This window comes from Equus caballus, chromosome 2 (genome assembly GCF_041296265.1).
Source record: "Equus caballus isolate H_3958 breed thoroughbred chromosome 2, TB-T2T, whole genome shotgun sequence".
NCBI lineage: Eukaryota > Metazoa > Chordata > Mammalia > Perissodactyla > Equidae > Equus > Equus caballus.
The window spans coordinates 25,689,370-25,707,074 of record NC_091685.1 but is presented as its reverse complement, the minus strand read 5'-3'; the positions used below and the strand labels follow the sequence as shown (position 1 = coordinate 25,707,074).

The following is a 17,705-nucleotide window of genomic DNA, read 5'->3' as shown; positions in this document are numbered from 1 at the left end:
CTGATGATGAGGAAAGCAGGGGCCAGGAGGGCTCTGAGGCCATGCTGGGGAGTCTGGATTTAACTGTGCTAGGAAGCCATTTGGAAATGTAATCCCACAGTAAATGACAGCCATTAATAACATTCTGATGGGTGAAACCAAAGCCGGAGTGGAGACAGCTTCCAAAGAGGAGGCTGAAACCCACCACTGGCGTGTGAAATCGTTTTCCATGGTGCACGGGTGAACACTTTCCATTTTTATGATGATAAATTCATTTTAATGTGCATTATAAAAACATACATAACTAGCCCATGAATTCTGTGATTTTCCATTTGTGGGAATTATATAAAGTCTCATTTAAAAACATTTAAATAAAAAAGCAATAAGTAGATTTAAAGAAAAATATCAAGGCAGCCACAGGCCAGGAGGCAGACAGATGTGGCAAACGGCCAGAGTGGTGTGGGCACCACCAGTTTGAGAATCCTGGTGAGTGGGAAATCCCACAGTAGCTGTGTGATTTCAGAGAAGGCACTTGATGTCTCTGAGCTATTGTTTCCACATGTGCAAGACAGAGGCAGAGGCTCCACCTTGGTAAACATGAAACGAGGTCACGTGTCAACGTGTCTGTTGGTTTCCTCCCTTCTTGGTCCCACTCAGGCTGCTGGGAGGAGGCAGAGCTGGGATGTGAACCCTGGTCTGCCTGATGCTGAGTCCTGGGCCACATCCCCAGGAGGGACCAGTGACCTCCAGGGGCAGCCCCCTCCTGGGCAAGTGGCATCTCCCAGGTACTGTCTCCCAGTGGGAAGCACGGGCGTTACGATGGATCATGTGTTCCTCGCTGGGCCGCCAGTCTCCAGCACATGCTGGTCCCTTGCTGAGGCCTCCGTCACTCCCTCTGGGCTGGAAGCTTGATCCTCTTTATGTTCATCCCCTCCAAACCTCCTGAGGAAGGGGTGGCTGTTATCCCAAATGCCAGGCTCCTTGGCCAAAGCCACTGGGGTAGGCAGACTAAAGGTTCCCCCCGCAAAGATACCCCCATCCTGATCCCTGGAACCCGAGAATATATGTTACCAAAAATGGCAAAGGGACTCTGCAGGTATGATTAAGTTAAGGATCTTGAGATTAATTTGGATTATCCGCCTGGGCCCAATGTAATCAAAAGGGTCCCCATACGTGAAAGAGGGAGGCAGGAATATCAGAGTCAGACAAAGACTGGAAGATGCTAACCTGCTGGCTCTGAGGATGGAGGAAGGGGCCACAAGCCAAGGACTGCAGGCGGCTTCTAGAAGCCAGAAGGGGCAGGGGACAGATTTCCCCCGTGCAAAAGGAATGCAGCCCTGCTGACACCTTGATTTTAGCCCAGAGAAACCCATTTTGGACTTCTGACCTCCAGCACTATAAGATCATAAATTTGTGTCATTGTATGTTACTGAGTTGATGGTCATTTGTCACAGCAGCGACAGGAAACTCATCCAGCTCCTCAGCACAGGCCACAGTGGAACCTGGGTCTCTCTGACACTGGAGCCCAAGCATACTTCACAGAAGCTACCCTGGACTTCCTTGCTGTGCGATCTTGGGCAAGTCATGGACCTCTCTGAGCTTCAGGCTCCTCCTGCTTAGGGTCAGGATACTGACAACACCCATCTCATTGTTTGTGAGGATTAAATAAGAAAACGCACATGCTAATGCCCCTTTCTCCTCTTCTGCCCCTTTCTGTTACAAATGACAAGCTTTGAGCAGAACACATTTTAAACTCACTTTGTCACTTAGTGGAACCCTTGAAAACTTCAGATCTTCTGAATTCCTTAAGACAAAGAGGAGGAAATGGTCCACACGTCCACGGTCACAGCAAGATGGAGACGACCTGCTTATGAACCTGTCCCCCTCAGTGTTCCTTCGACAAAGTCATCTTCCCTGCTCCCTGACTTCAGGGGCGATTCCCACAGCCTGGAAAGTCATCTTGAATCTGTAATTCTGGCTGTTCGTCTTACTTTAATAATTCGCTGCTGCGTTGTATTAACATTTAGATAGACCTCTCTGTTTCCTCAAAGGCAGAGTCTCTCTGAGTTTTCTTTGTTAAGCTGGGAGGACGCGATTGGAACTTCCCTCTTCACCCACGTGCCTGGAGGTAAAAATAAAACCCGCGACTCTGCCAGGTTTCGTATTCAAACAAAGAGTTGGAGAGTCCGGTGTCCTTTCAATTAACCCGGGAAAAGCTCTTAGGAGTGTCTGGCTCCGAGTAGCAACTCAATCGTGGGAGGTACTTTGATTGTGATTGTTGCTATGATTATCTCTGTCCTTAGCTAGGCCCTTTCCCGGCTCCTAGCTCGTCTGAGACTCCCCAGGCCCAGTCCGGAGAGGAAGGCAGCAAAGAGGAGCTGATCCGCGCCTGGCAGGCCCGAGGGGGCAGCGGCCTGCCGCAGGACACACAGTAGGTCTGCAGCAGAACCAGAATGCAGGTCCTGCGTAAGGACAGCCGCTTGGGAAGCATGAGAGTTGTGGCAGCCAAGGGTGGCTCTGGGTCTCTCCTCCCTGGGAGGGCCCCTGAGTGCCCTCTGCAGCTCGCCCAGGCCAAGGGTCAAGCTTCCTGCCAGACCACTGGTCTGCAGCTCCCCCTGGGTGCCCTCACCACCTCCCTCCCACTTCGGGGATTTGGAGCCGGGACCTGCAGGGCCAAGGCCAGTGGTCTCGAATATAGGAGACAGCACAGCGCTTCTTTCCTCCTCCTGCCCCCAGCCCAGCGTGCTTGCCTGGGACGGGGACCTGCACGTGCCACCTCAGGCACCCCCCCCCACTCCCCTGTCCTGCAGACGGGAGCCAGGCCTTGAGCTCAGAGGGTCAGCCTGGCAAAGACAGCCCACAGGCCCGGGCTTGGGGACAGCAGGCCCTCCAGGGACCAGTCGGTCAGTCCCGTGGGCAGGAAGAGTTGTGCCAGTGCCCTCTGACTGCATATCAGCTCTGGGCGTTCCCCAAAGTTCAGCGTCTCGGACTGCAGATGCAGCTGGTGCCATCTGTGGGGAGCAGAGCACTGACCCGGAGCTGGGAACCTCACTCCCCTCCCAGCTCTGGTCTCCACCCAGCCTCTGCCTCACTCGGCAGCTAGCGAGTGGGCATTGCCATGCTGCGTTCAGGGCTGCTGCAAGGACTAGGGGGTCATCCCTGGGAAGTCTCAGTCTCCCGCTGCACCTCCCTCCTCCCAGCTCTTCACGCCGCCCTTGGAAAGAACCTCGCGGATCCAGGTCCCTGGAAAGCTGGCGGCTAGGCAGTGCACCTGCTGTTAACGCCGCAGTCAGAATGATCTCACTGGGGCATTTCCCCAGATAGGGGATTTTTACTTAATCAAATAAAAACAACAACAAGCAAACAACGAAAGCGAGAAACCCTCCTAAGGGCCAAGTCCCTGGAAGAGGTTCAAAAAAAGGAAAGGTGGAGAACTGCCCTTTATGGTTCCGGCCAGTGCACTATGAAGGGACTTCTAGGAAACTGATGGCTATCCTGATTAAAAAGGGCCAGACCACATAAGCACAGGCCTTCTCCCCGTTATCCTAACCCCACTATTCCTGCCAGGAATGCAGACACAATGCCCGGAAGAACAGCAGCCATTTTGCAAGCACGAGGACAAAAACCATACCCTAAGAATACTGGAGGGGAGAGAGAGAAAGAGCCTGGGGCCCTGATGGCACCATGAAGCCTCTGTACCAGCTCTGAACCCCCCTTCCTCTAGATGTCTTGTAATGTGAGAAAAAGAAACTCTACGCACGTCTTCTGACTTCATTCATCCATTCAACAGGAGGCTTGTGTTAGGTGCTTGGGCTGCAGCAGTGAGCAAAACAGACAAGGTCCATGCTCTCATGGGGTGAACATTCTAGTGGGGAGACAGTAAAAAAGGGACACACATCAACAAGGTCATTTCGGCAAGTGATAATTCTCAGTTGCTTTGCACTGCATCCACGAGCCTGGCTTCTCGTCCTAACTGGAGAACAGACTTGCTGTGGGACTTTGGGATGATCACTTCCCCCCTCTAACCTCTGTTTCCCTGTCTGTGACACCGGGGAGGGGTCAAAAGCCATACTCTCTGAGGCCTGGCCCACCATGGCCCTGGGACCAGCCAGGCAGGTTGTACCAGGCAGGTTCTTAACAACAGCACCAGCGCCCGGACACCCTCCAGCCCGCCTGGGCCGTTTCCCTCAAATTCCTTGGCGAGGGGTAAACAGCCGAGGGGCCCCAGTCAGCCAGCCCAGGGCTGCTGACTGCAACCCTTTCAGCGGCGCCAGTAAATCTCCAGCCACTGCCGAAAGATCTGTCTGGGGCCGGCCGTGGGCTGAGAAGCCCAATTGTGGCCGAGGCCTCCCCTTTGCCAGCACCGGGTGTGGCCCTGGACAGGTTGGGAAGCAGGGCCATGAGGCGGCCAGGCTGTAGTCTGCAGCCACCTCTGCCACGTCCCGGGGCCACTGTCCCTGCTCTGGGTAGCCCAGCTGCTGCCAACCCCCTGCCCAGGTCAGCCGCTGAGACTCAGCACCCCCCTGACACACAGGCACCCCGCCTGCATCCACCTTGGACCAGTGCACCTCACACCGAGCCATCTGGGTGTGGACCACCACTCCCCCCGAGCCTCCCCATGGCCCAGGATCCCTCTCTCCTCCTGGTCACCAAGCCCTGTGGATTCAGTGTCCCCCTCACCTCCCAAATCCTTCTGCCTTTCTCATGCCCGCCGCCGGGGCCCAGCCACCCCCGCCTGCCGCTGGATTCGCTGCGCAGAGAGGCTGGGGGCAGAAGAAGGAAGCCCTGGCTGAGCAGCCTCCGGGGGCTGCCCGGGCCCAGCCCCCATGCCCTCCAAGCAGGGAAGGTGTTTCTTTGGCCCAGAGGCTGGAAGGGCTGGATCTGCTGTCAGAACTGAGCCTCAGGGCCCTCTGTCCTCCTACAAGTGTCTGAATGGCAGGGGGTCTGGGCGCCAATTCAGAATCAATAAGGACATATATATATATATAGATAGTAATAACATCACAGTCACAAGTAACATCACCACCTTTTAGCAAAAGGCAGAATCGAGATGAATATGTATGTACTTCAACAATTAAAAACACTGGACAAACGAGGAAATTATCTAGGACCCGTGTGACTCGAAAGCCATCTGCCCCCCACAGACTCTGCCCAGGGGTCCTCGGGTCCAGCGCTGTGCTTGCAAGGATGCCCCCAATAAGACGCACAAGCTCAGACCCTGCGGCCCCGCCACGCCGGCCTCACGTTCAGGGGAACCTGGGTCTGTTCCCATGTCCGCCCCCAGGGGGACATTGTGGATGTGCTCATCTGACAGGTGACTCTATGGTTCGTTTGTTCATTGAACAGCATTTATTGTATACCTACCACATGCTGCGGCCTGTGCTAGGCCTGGGGATGGAGCAGTGAACGACACCAAGGCCCCGGCAGGTCAGGGCTGCCTCGAGGTGGAGCAAGACTGGGGGCACAGGGCACAGCCTGATGATTCCAGCCAAAACCCAGCTGGGAAGGGCAGAGGCCAATAATAGTCACGACATTAGTAAGAGCGTCACAGGGACGGGTGACAATACCACCTCTTAGTAAAAGGCATAATCGAGATGACGCCGGTGATCTAAAAGTAGCTGGCCCCTCGCTAGAGAGGTATCAGGCGCAGGGGAAGTCCGCAGACCCCAGAGGGGACAAACCTGGGTTCCCACCCCCCCTTTGCCCCTGCTCGGCTGTGTGACCCAGGGCCACTGTCACCGACTCTCTCGGTTTTCTCATCTGTAAAATGGGGATAACAATAGGTTGGCCTTTCTTGCAGAATTACTATGAGGATTGAGATAGAGATGAGGATGTTGGACCGGACAGGTGGCCTCTGAGGCCTCGATCCGTCACCTTTCTCCCTGCCAACTATACTCCTAACGGCTGATTCCGAACAAGCCCTGTCTGGCTCCAGAACTTTCGGTGGCTCCCTATGGCCTGCAGGACCCACTCCTCGGCAGCCGCTAAGCTGGGGCTGCCACTAGGTCCGCGGCGCCCCGCTGAAGCCAAGACCTTCCCGGAGGCAGAGCCCTTCCGGGTCCCGCCCAGGGGGGCAGCCAGGAGGCCCAGAGCCCCTGCAGGGGTACTCTCCACCCCCCAAGAACACCTTGGCCAAGAGGCCTTGGGAGTGTAAGGCCCGAAGCTGTGCCTGGTGTCACCAGCCTCAGCCCCCACCATGTCCCCAAAACCCCCCTATGCTGGAGGGAAATGTGGGGGCGTTTGTGGTTGGAGAAGTGTGCGACTTCCCACCGGGGCTAATCTGATGTTGACATTTTCCACCCCACCCCTCACTGCTTTGCTAAGCCACCAGCCGTGAGCTCCTGCCTGGGGAGGGGAGGGCAGGGAGGGGGCTGGGCCCTGCCCCCAGGGGGTTCCCAGGGACCAGAGGGGATGGTGATGCTGAAGGGGCAGCATTATAGAGCACAGACAGGGTTGGCCTTTCACATGTGTCGTCTCATTTTAACTCTGAAGGAGCCTGTTCTTGTCCCCATTTCACAGACTAAGAAGCTGAGGATCCCAGCAGTGAATTGGTTTGCTGGGAGTCCGTTTAGAACTGGGGTTCAGGCTTGAGATCCTCTTGACTTTCCACCACGGCATGGGACCTCCCGATGCTGCTCGGGACGGAGAAGAAAGGTTGGGGCGTGTCCAGGGGGCAAATCTTGCTGCCTCCTCCACCTCCTCACTTCCCCCTTAGCGACGTCTGAGACGACCCCACAGCTCCTCTCCTTCTGGGTAAGCGCCCTCGCCATCCACATTCTAAAGCTGACTGTTTTCTTTTCAAGATCAGCACCTGAGCTAACATCTGTTGCCAATCTTTTTTTTTTTCTCTTCTTCTTCTCCCCAAAGCCCCCCAGTACATAGTTGTCTATTCTAGCTGTGAGCACCTCTGGTTGTGGCGTGCGGGACGCCGCCTCAGCATGGCCTGATGAGCGGTGCCATGTCCGCACCCAGGATCCGAACTGGCGAAACCCTGGGCCACCGAAGCGGAGCGCGAGGACTTAACCTCTCGGCCACGGGACTGGCCCCTAAAGCTGATTTTTGAATAGATGACGAAGCACAAATATACAAAAGGATACAAAGTGAAAAGTAAGTATCCATCCCACGCCTGTCCAACAGCTACCCCATCACCCTCCCCAGGGGAAACACGAGTACCTGTTTTCTGGTGTTTCCTTCCAGAGGTTTCTACATGTACACAAGCACGTCCATATTCGTATCCTTATTAAAAAATGGTAACATACGTTACACACATCCTGTGCCATGTGTTCCCCCATGAACGATCCATTTGGAACTCGCTCCATTTATGTACATAAAGAGCATTCCCACTGTTTATCATGGCTGCATAGTACTCCTTGAGTGGCTACCTCATAACAAAATCAACTCCAACCAATGGATTAGACAGTCTCCAATCTTTTGTAATTACAAACACTACAGCAATAGAGATCCTGGTATATGCATCATTTTCAGGTGTTTGAGTACATGTGTAAGATAAATTCCCGACAGTGGGATCACCAGATTAAAGGGTACAAGCATGCCAATTTTGATCAATATTGACAACTTGCCTTTCACAGAGGTTTTACGAACATACACTCCCACCTGCAACGCAAAACACTGCCTGTTTCCCACATCCTCACCAACACAGTGAGTTATCAAACTTTGTGATCTTTACCAATATGAAAGATGAAAAATGGCTTGCATTGCATGCAGTTCAATCCATTTTGTAAGTTAGGTTAAGAATATTCTCATGTGTTTAAAAACCATTTGTGTTTCCTTTCCTATACACTGTCCAGAGCTTCTGCCCATTTTTTCCGTTGCTTGGTGATCTATATCTTATTGATTTGAAGATGCTCTTTATATATAAAGGAAGCTTTTGCCAGTGATGTAAGTTATAAATATTTTTGCACAGTTTATCTTTTATTTCCTTATGGGTTCTTTTCATCATTTTTAGAGGATACTTGAATTTCTTGATATTTTAAGTGATAGTATCTGTTAAAATGTCTGATTATAAAAATAATCCATCATGTTTTCTTCCAGAACTTTTATGCTGTTGTTTCTATATCATTCCTTCTTCTGAGTTACTTGTGTATCCTGAGTTCTACCATTTTCCAGGTCCTGACTATGCTGTCTCTTCACCCTGTCGGTGTGTTAATCTGGAGTGAAGGCTCAATCAGGCCAGGGTGGGGCTGGGCACAGAGTCAGTGTCTGTAAATGTCTGCCACTGGCCACCTGGGTTCCTGGAAAAGGAAGAGTGCAGTCCACAGAAGGCCAGGGGTCGTGCTAGAAAGAGCACAGAACTGGAAGCTGCTTCTGTATAATTTGTTTGGTGTCCCGACTTACTCTCCTGTGCCTCAGTTTACCCATTCATCAAATAAGAGCGCCTTCCCTCATGGATACTCAGTGATTCTACAGCTTGGAAGGATGTTAAGCAAGAGGAGCAGGGAGACTGCAGAAGGAGGACCAGTATGGGCTTCAAGATCCGGCTCTGTCCCTCGGTCACTCTGTGGGCTTGGCCCCGTCCCTTCTCTTTCCTAAGCTTCTGAATGAGAAGCCGCCCAGATGCCCACCGAGGCCCTTTCCTGCCCACCGCAGCCCAGCGCAAAGCTGCTGAGCTATTTACTCTTTGAGTCTGGAGGTCGGAGTTCAGCCTGGGTTGTGGCAATCAAGGAAGACTTCCAGAAGAAGGCGGGCCTCCAGCCAGGCTCTGATGTGCTGAGACGGGAGTCTCTGATGCAGTCTGGGAGCTGAGGATGAGAGGAGGGGTGTGTCCTGAGCCCCTGCTTTATTCCACACTCTCTTTCCTTACCTGGTTCAATCCCCATGACAGCCCCGTGATCCAGTGGGACCAGGTTACCATTTCACAGATGAGAAAACAGAGACTTTGAGAGGCTGAGTAAGTTGCCCAGAATCCTACAGCCAGGACGTGGCAGAGCTGGGACTCAAATGCTGGCCTGGGATGAGCAGAAGCTGGTTCTCGGCTTCCTTGAGGGCTGAAGGGGGTTGGGGAGCCTGGGTCAGGGTGTGGACAGGGGTTGGCAGTCAGTGACTCTCCTCCATGGTAGGAGGGTGGGTGCGGGAAGCAGGTGGAGCTGGGAGATAGGAGGCCGAAGGCCCACAGATAAGGCGGCAGGTGGGTGGGTGGCATGCACGTCGTGGCAGCTGGAGCTGAGATCAACCCTCCCCCGCCCAGCACAAAGGCAGAAGGGGGACCACATGAGCCCCAGGCCTGGCTGGGTCCACTCCCTGCTTCTCAGGGCCGCATCTCAGTGCACACTGAGACTACAGCCCACAGGGCAACCCCTGGGCCTGGATGCTGCAGCCCCAGCCCTGCCTCCTCTCCGCGGGGTCACATGTGAGAGACAGCTCGATCAGGAGCGAGCAGGTGGCCTCTCTTTCTGCCTCCTGCTAGCTACTGTGAAAACAGTCAGCAGAGCCTGCAAACGCGCTCGCCGGGACTTCCTGTGGCCACACGGTAGGTTGATCTTGTTGTTGTTTTGCTTTGAACGCCTTCCCTAGGGCACGCGCTTTCCTGCTCTCAGGGGTCCTCCCCTCTCCCTGTCACCTCTCAACAGCTTGCATCGCACATTTACCTTCTCCTCCCCGGCCCCAAACAGCTTTTGAGTTTGAGGATCCGAGTTCCGGGGCAGAACCCCTGGAGGTCAGTGCACATGGCTGGCAGGGAGACGGGATCTTAGAGATAAAGGAGAAGGAGGCCAGAGCCAGGCAGTAACATCCCCGGAGTGTCACAGCAGAACCGGCAGGAATCCAGGATTCCTGACTCCCAGTCCAGTGCTCGCTGACCTAACCAGAAGCCAGAGGGGGAAAAGTGGAAACACCCCGAGGAAAGAATGGAGAACACCAATGAGCGTCCTGATGGCCAGCCCGCCACTCACACTGTGGCCCAAGACTAGTCCCTGCCCCCTCCGGGCCTCAGTTTCCCCATCCCACAGAAGGAGGTTGGACCAACGTCATGGAGGGATCCTGTGAGCTCCGAGTCCACTCTCCCTCCCAGAGGCCACAGGGGACAAACTGCACATTCCAGGGGCCTCCTTGGTGCGGGCTAATATTGACCCAGGGCTGTTTCCTTTGGCCCTGCATGCGCAGGGGCTGTGTTTGCTCTGGCGGGACCCCAGCCCCGCCTGCGCCCCTCTGGGCTTCAGCTGTGCTGGCCAAGGCAGCAGTGGGGGGGCCAGACGGAGGACATGCACCCCCAGGCTGGGGGGGCAAGGCAGAAACCACAAGACGCTCAAGCACAATCCCATGACCCCCAGGCTTTTAAAGCTTCTAGTGCACTTTTCAAAAATAAGAACTTCCCAAACACGGTTCCAAGACGTCTGGGTTGGTTTTTTTTTAATGTTGTGTTTCATAAATAAACTCTTTTAACACACGTCTAACACACACGAGACAATGACTGTATGCTCTATCTCCTTTGGGAATCACATGAAAAACTTAAAATTAGGTCCTTTCTTGAAGAAATGGCTGATTCCACGCTTGGGACCAGGGACAGAATAAGATAAGCCCAGAACGTCTTTTTGTGCCAGAAAGTAAGGAAGTTCTCAAAGAATCATGAGGCATCCTCGGGGACACAAGGCCCAGCGTGAGGGGCACCCTCCAGCCCGTTTTGAGCATCAAGTTAAGGATGATAGTAACACGTCATCACCCACTAAATAAAACAGAAAACCATAAGTCCATACTGGCGTGAACAAATGAATTAAAACTTTGATGAGGAACGAGCTATTCCCATCGTCTCAGGGTATCTCCTGGCAAAATGCTTTTTCATTACAAAGAGGAGAGGAGTCACTTGAGGCTGCAGCGGGACCCCCGTCAGGGATCCAGGAGACTTCATCAGCCCTGGAGCAAATCCAGAGCGAGGGACACCCGTGGGATGCAGCTAGAACCCAGCATCACTTCTGTGAGAGTTCGGCTAAAGATGCCCAACTTGAACCTAATCAAGAGGAAACAAAGCCAAAATGAGGAACACGCTACGAAGCAGCCGGCCTGCAATCTTCAACAGTGTCAAGCGTGTGAAAGTTGAGAAGGGAGGAGGAAGTGAGGAACTCACCGTTCCAGGCTGAAGGTGACTAGAGGGACGGGACAGCTCAGTGCAAGGGCGTTCCCGGGCCAACGCTCGGCCCTCGATGGAGCTTGAGGATTGCCCTAGAGATGTGTCAACGTCAGGGATTGTGTTTGTGGGAGAGAATGTCCCTCGTGGTAGGAAACAGACACTAAAATATCCAGGAAACTGGGTCACCCTGGCAGCAACTTACTCTCCGATGGTCAAGGGCAAAACAGTTTTCCATACTGTTCTTGCGACTTTGCTGTGTACGTCTGAGACCGTTAGAAAATAACAGAGGGGGTGAGGGGGCTTCAGGAATCTAAGTTCTGAGCCACGGTGCCCAGAAGAGGCCTGGAGGAGAAACAGGCTGCCTTGAAGGGGGCCCGCTCCTCCGCCTCCTCATCTCTTCTCCTTTCACAGCACCTCCAGCAAATGAGATGAGCAATGGACCTTCAGAGAGGGCACGGCCCAGCCTGAGGTCTCATGGCGAGGGGGGCAGCCAGGCACTAGCAGCTCCCTTCTTGTTTCTCTCCTTCCTCCTCAGGCTTTCTGAGGCCTCCCGGGGACTCTGGGCGGCACCTGGTCCCGTGGGGCCAACACCAGACAGAGACTGGAGCCCTGAGTTCCAGTCTTCTCTCTGCCTCGATTTGTGCATCCACTTAGATAAGTTTTTCTCCTCTCTAGGCCTCCATCCCCCATCTGGTCCAAGGGGACAACCCTCCCATCCTCTGGATAGTGGCTTTCTATGGGGCTAGGGACTTGGGTTCATCCAGTTCGGGCTCTGACCTGCTAGACGACCGGGGGTCAGGTCACTTGACCCCTCCGCACTTGTTTCCTTCTTAGCACATGGTAGGATCACAGGTTGAAAGATTCGCCAATACCTCCGTTCCCAGAATTTCCCATGTCCTTTCCCCCTCCCGCCTCCCTGCCCCCGGCTCAGGGCAGCTGGGCATGCTGCTCTCTAAGGAACGACAGAGAAGAATGCGGACATCAGAGGAGTCAAATCCACTGGCTTTTGAGTCTCAGAAGTCCAGACTCTGCCAGAGAATGAATATGTGGAAGCCCACGTGACGAACCAGAGAAGTCCTCGCTGCCCTCGAGACCAGGAAGATTCCAGAGCCGCAGGAGGGGGCATGCAAGAGCCGTGGAGAGAGCTGGGAGGCTGGGCCTCCCTGAGCCCCCACTGGAGTGACACTTCTCCAGATGGCTCTGGAGACCCAAGACAGAGGGAGGGCCCCGGGATGCGGTGAGAGCAGAGTTCCCACCCGGCACAGCAGCCGGGGACATGGCCCTTCTGTGGGCAGATGCAGCGGCCAGAGCCCTGCCCTGTGGCGGGCAACCCGAGAGCTCCCCCCTCAGAGGGGCAGGTAGAATGGAATGCCTCCCCTGCTCCCACGGTGGCACAGGCATGGCACCAACGTGGCCCCAGGGTGCTGGTGCTCTGAAGGGACGTTGTAATCAGGAGTGAGGAAGGACTCGGCAGTGCCCTGCAAGGATGAGACAAGAACAGGGACAAGGTGGGGGAGGCTGGGAGATGACAATATTGGGGTCTAATGTGCCCCTCCCCACCAGCATCCCAGCGCTGCCTAAATCCTCAGACATTAGACAACCCAGGGGCAGGGACTGAGGGACCAAGAATGATGAGATGATGCTAATTCCACCACTAACAGGGCGAAAGCATAGAGTAGAAATGAAGGTCAGTGCAGAACAGAGAGAGAAAGCTGCTCGCCTCACGCACCCGTTTGCCGGTGGGGATGGTACCCGCCCCCAGTGAACGGGACACAGAGAACCAGCCGCACACTCGGAGCCACTCCCGTGGGCCCGAGGCCGCCTGCGCACGCGCATTCCTGACTCTCTGTCCAGCAACCTGTGGGCCACGTGGAAGTATTTACACACAGTAATTGGCAAATACTGCTAGTCAGCAAGAATTGTTGTGGTTTGTTTTGTTTTGCTTTTTCAGAGAGCCTGCTTACCAGCACACCCCGGAATAGAATCTCCCCGCAGGGTTGTTATGGGCATTAAAGCAGAATGTAGACTCCTTGGCACCATGCCAGGCACACCAGAACTGCTCCATAAGTGCAGGCTGCTGCTGCCCTAACAGAAGAAAGCAGAGGTCCGGCCCCCGTGAGCCCTGTTCCTTCCCCATTTCACTGCTGGGGCCAGGCTGGGGGCATCTTTTAGCCCTGGGAAGCATCCAAGCTGTCTGATGTGAGAGACGCCCCCTAAGCCCTGAAAAAGCCCTGTCTTGTGGATGCTGAGATAGAAGATTTGCAAGGACCCCTGGCTGCCCCGAGGAGGACAGTGGGACTTTCTCTGGCCCTCCCAGGGGAGCTGGGAACACCTGTCTCTGGGCAGGACCCCACAGGGAGCCAGCAGCAGGGCATGAGGCCCTGGTTGGGGAGATAAAGGGATGGGAAACAGGGAGAGGGGCCCCAGGACACCTGGACTCTGAACCGTAGCCAACTTTGTCAGGGCTGACGCGCTCAGTGGAAAAATTAGAGTTGTTTTGCCCGGTCCCATGGGCCGCCTGTGTGTTTGTGATCAGCTGACAGGAAAATGGTTCTCTTCCTGGTCTCGGGCTGTGTTGCACGCCCCGCCACACTCTGTGGGCTGCCACTGGGATTGTTTATGTTTATTTTATTTTTACTTTTATTTTTCTTCACTGAAGGATGCCCTTGCCCAGTGCAGAGACCACAATGCCGTGAATAGGTCAGGACGTTTTCAGATCTGTGCATATTCCACCAAGCCCAGGCTTAGGGAATCCAGAGAATATGCCAGATTTCGGCCACTGACTGGCCACACAACCCAGCAGGGCCAGAAATGAGGGTGGGTGGGGATTTCCAGGCTTCGCTGGTTGGGGCCCGTTTATTTGGACGAGGGCAGAGAGCACCGACCAGGGTGTCCCAAAATAACTCACGTGGCCGGGGCTGGGAGCCAAGGCCTCCATGGAAAAGTTAAATTAATTCTTCACAGCTGCGAGGTCCAGGCCTCCAGATGGGCCACTCAGAATATCAGCTGATCGCTGGAAGGCCAAGGAAGCCGTCCCCCTGCCTCTGGGGTCCCTCACCAGCCAGAGGTCATGGTATGCCCAGAAAAGTAAGACCCAGCTGACAGCTCCTCAGATGACCCCTCCCAGCATTGTACAGATGGGGAAACTGAGACCAGAGAAAACCATAAGGGCAGAAGTGAGGTTTGTCCTGACCTTGCGGGTGTTGGGCACGGTGCTCAGTGCAGACAACACTGAGGAGGGCACCGGAGCGAGTGGGTGAGCACTGGGGCGGGAGAGGGTGGCTAAGTGAGCAGGAGGAGGGCAGCAGCTAAGGTCCAAGAGATGGCATCTCAGCCTGGTGGGAGCAGCCAGGGCCTCGTAGACACAGCGTGTGCCCCGAAAGGTGAGGAGGGAGCAGAACACTTCCGGCAGCAGAAACAGCACAGACCCTGGGGCGCTCGACTGCAGACCTCATCTCACAGCAAGAAGCCCACCCTCGGGTCACACCGTGGCAGACCAGTTGCTTTATAAGCCTCAGTTTTCTCGTTGTGCTATAGAGAGAAGCCATGGATGGTTCATGATTTCCACTTGCTCCCAGGATGGGAGGTGCAGGGATGCAGCTGGTCATGGGGATGGTCTCAGGGTCTCTTGGTTTCCAGGCTGCCCCTCCATCTCCTGTGGCTCTGCCTGTCCCTAGGTGGGTGGTGGCCTCACTTTCTCTTCTGCAGACAGACTTCCTCCATGTGGCCATGAGACCAGGAGGCCAGGGCCACAGGCAGCCTGGGTTATGTCTTCACAGCCTAGCTGTGACCTCCAGGAAGTCAGGACCAGGACTTGAGCCCACATCCCTGATCCTGAACCGCGTGCCCCTTGCACGACCCAAGGCTGCTGCCCAGGGGCCAGAGGAGCCGAGATCTGGCCCCAGGGCCCCCAGCTGCCCCTGCACTTGGCATATAACACGAGGTGGGGCCTCCGATGGAAATGGTGTGGGCCTTGGGATTTTTCTTGTCCCCAGACTCCTCAGGGGGGAAAGAGCCTGGGCCCTCTGGACGAGCTTGGCTTCTGAGTCAGACAGGTGGAGCGGCTCCCACTCAGCTGCAGGATTTGCTGATGGTCACAGCTGAGTCTGCTGAGCTCCCACCCACACAGCAGCATCCTCCCCATTTGACATTTGACAGATGAGGGGCCTGAGGTGCAGAGGGTAAGCAGCTTGCTCCAGGCCACGCCATATTCGCTGCCCAATCCAGGAACCCTGTCCCAGGTTGCCTGAGACCAGAGTTGTCACCAACTGCTTACATTTCTGGACTAGCCACTAAACCCCTCCCGGCCTCCACATCCTCAGGGCCATAGTGACTCCTATGTGTATGTCGGGAGGTGGGAGGGTAGTCAGTGAGATAATGCCTGTCAGGGACCTGGCCCTTTCCCAGCCAGGCAGCCTACGTGCCCCAGAGCTCCCATCCCTTTCCCCTTCCCCAGGGCCTCTGGCACCAGGATAAGGCCTGGCCTCTCTGGTCCAGCAGGGCAGAGGTCAGGAGAACTGGGGCCGCTCCAGGGGCCCAGGTAAGGGCCAGGACCCAGACCCGGGAGCCTGGGGAACACAGGTCCCCTTCATCCTCTGCTTGGTCAGCTGGATCCTCCCTGTCACCCTGGACCGGCTGGGGACTTGGGGTTTTCATGCATCTCATTAGCATAAATTAGCAGCTTCCAGCAGGAGGGAGGCACGCAGCATCCCAGGGGCCCAGTCTTGTTTTTGGAAAGCTTATCGAGCTCTGCTGAGGGCTCCCCTTGTTCATCGGCCACTGGATGGCGGGCTGGTGTTTGTGTGCTCAGCAGAGACCCACCCCTGGCCCTCGTGGGCCAGTGACCCACAGGCTCCAAGGATAACAGAGGGAAGGAGGGCGATGCCCAGGAGGGGGGCGATGCCCGAGGAGCATGGTGCCCTCAGACTCCAGACTCTCCCCCGACCCCAGGCCCTCTCCCCGGGCTCCCTCTGCACTGAGAGAGAGAGACCTCTGTCCAGGGGGGAGGGGATGCAGGGGGAGGGACCGAATGGCCTCCTCCAGTTTTCCCAGCAGGGGAGCAGTGGTCCTCCGAGCTGCTCAGGCTGGGCTACAGCCAGGGACCTTTCAAGTGGGCTCACCAACCTGGTTCCTTGGCAATGAAGCTGATCTGCCCTGATTTTCCAAGGAAATGGAAGGGGCACTGCCATCCCAAAAGGCCCACTGTGTGCCAAGCCCAGGTCTGGGTGCCTTCTGTGCCGTCAAAGGTGGCAGAAGGGACACAGACAGCTTTTGTCTGTCAAACGGCCCTTCCCTCTGCCTCTGACATCTCTACGGCCTTTACAGTCACCCTTCCGCACGAGCTCAGGAACCAGACTAAGTTCAAACCCCAGCTCCACCGTGCACCAGCCGTGCGCCTCGCTGCCTTGGTTCCTTTGCCTGTAAAATGGGGTCATGTGGTGAGAGTTAAATGAATCTGTGCATTAAAGGGGCTTAGAGCAGCGCTGGCACATGCTAAGTGTGGTGTGTTAGCTGTTTCTGATTGCCTTGACCCCACCCCAAGGGGTCAGGACCCTCTCCCCAACCACAAGGGTGGATATGTGACCCAGATCTGGCCAACTGGAATGTCACACCTCCAGTTGGCCACAGTGATTGGCCCAGGAATAGACCAGCCAATCAGACTCTCGCCCTGGGGTTTTATACTGAGATGCCGGTAGAGACACTCTACCTGGGGTGGCTAGGCTGTGAAGACATAACCCAGGCTGCCTGTGGCCCCGCCCTACTGTCCTCATGGCCACATGGAGGAAGCCTGTCTGCAGAAGAGAAAGTGAGGCCACCACCCACCTAGGGACAGGCAGAGCCACACGAGACGGAGGGGCAGCCTGGAAACCAAGAGACCCTGAGACCATCCCCATGACCAGCTGCATCCCTGCACCTCCCATCCTGGGAGCAGCTGAAAATCCCGAACCGTCCATGGCTTGTCTCTATCACACAACGAGAAAACCGAGGCTTACAAAGCAACGGAAATTTAATTCTCACAGCTCTGGCGGCTAGAAGTCCGAGACCACGGCATCGGCAGGCTCAGCGTCTGTGAGGGTCCACTTCCCGGTCCACAGACAGCCGACTTCTCGCACATCATCACAAGGCAGGATGGCGAGGGAGCTCTCTGGGGTCCCTTTTATAAGGACACTAAACCCATTCCAAAGGCCCCAGCTTCTCACACCAATACTTGGAGGTTAGGTCTCAACATAGGGATTTTGAGGGGACACAAGTCTAGCCTGGAGCATGGAGGGATCTGCCCACAGGGGCAGAGCTCATGGTGGGGAGCCGCAGGCAGCAGCCTGGACGCAGAGTGCAGGAGGGAGGGAGGAAGGATGGAGGCCTCCCCGCCTGGCCTGTCCCTCCTGGACGGCACATTCGCCCTGTGTTGGGACGGCTGCCTGGAAGAAGAGAGAACCAGCGTGTGAGCTCCAGCTCTGCTGCTTCCTGGCCGTGGGAGCTCTGAGCAACTCACTTCTCTTCTCTGAGTCCAGTTGCCTCATCTGTAAAATGGGGATAACATTCCTGATTTCACTATGTTGGCAGAAAATAAAGTGTCACATCGAGAGCACCAGCACATACTTAGCACCTTAGTAAACGCTCACTTTTCCATTCCCCCAAATAGAGC

At 55.3% G+C, this 17,705-nt stretch overlaps 1 long non-coding RNA gene across 1 annotated transcript; it reads left to right on the top strand.

Annotated features, from left to right (window-relative positions):
* Positions 1-9,328: 9,328 nt before the first annotated feature.
* LOC138920653 (uncharacterized) lies at positions 9,329-10,687 on the top strand. The gene is made up of 2 exons (XR_011432192.1): positions 9,329-9,466; positions 10,454-10,687. It is a non-coding gene; the product is annotated as an uncharacterized lncRNA (long non-coding RNA).
* Positions 10,688-17,705: the final 7,018 nt, after the last annotated feature.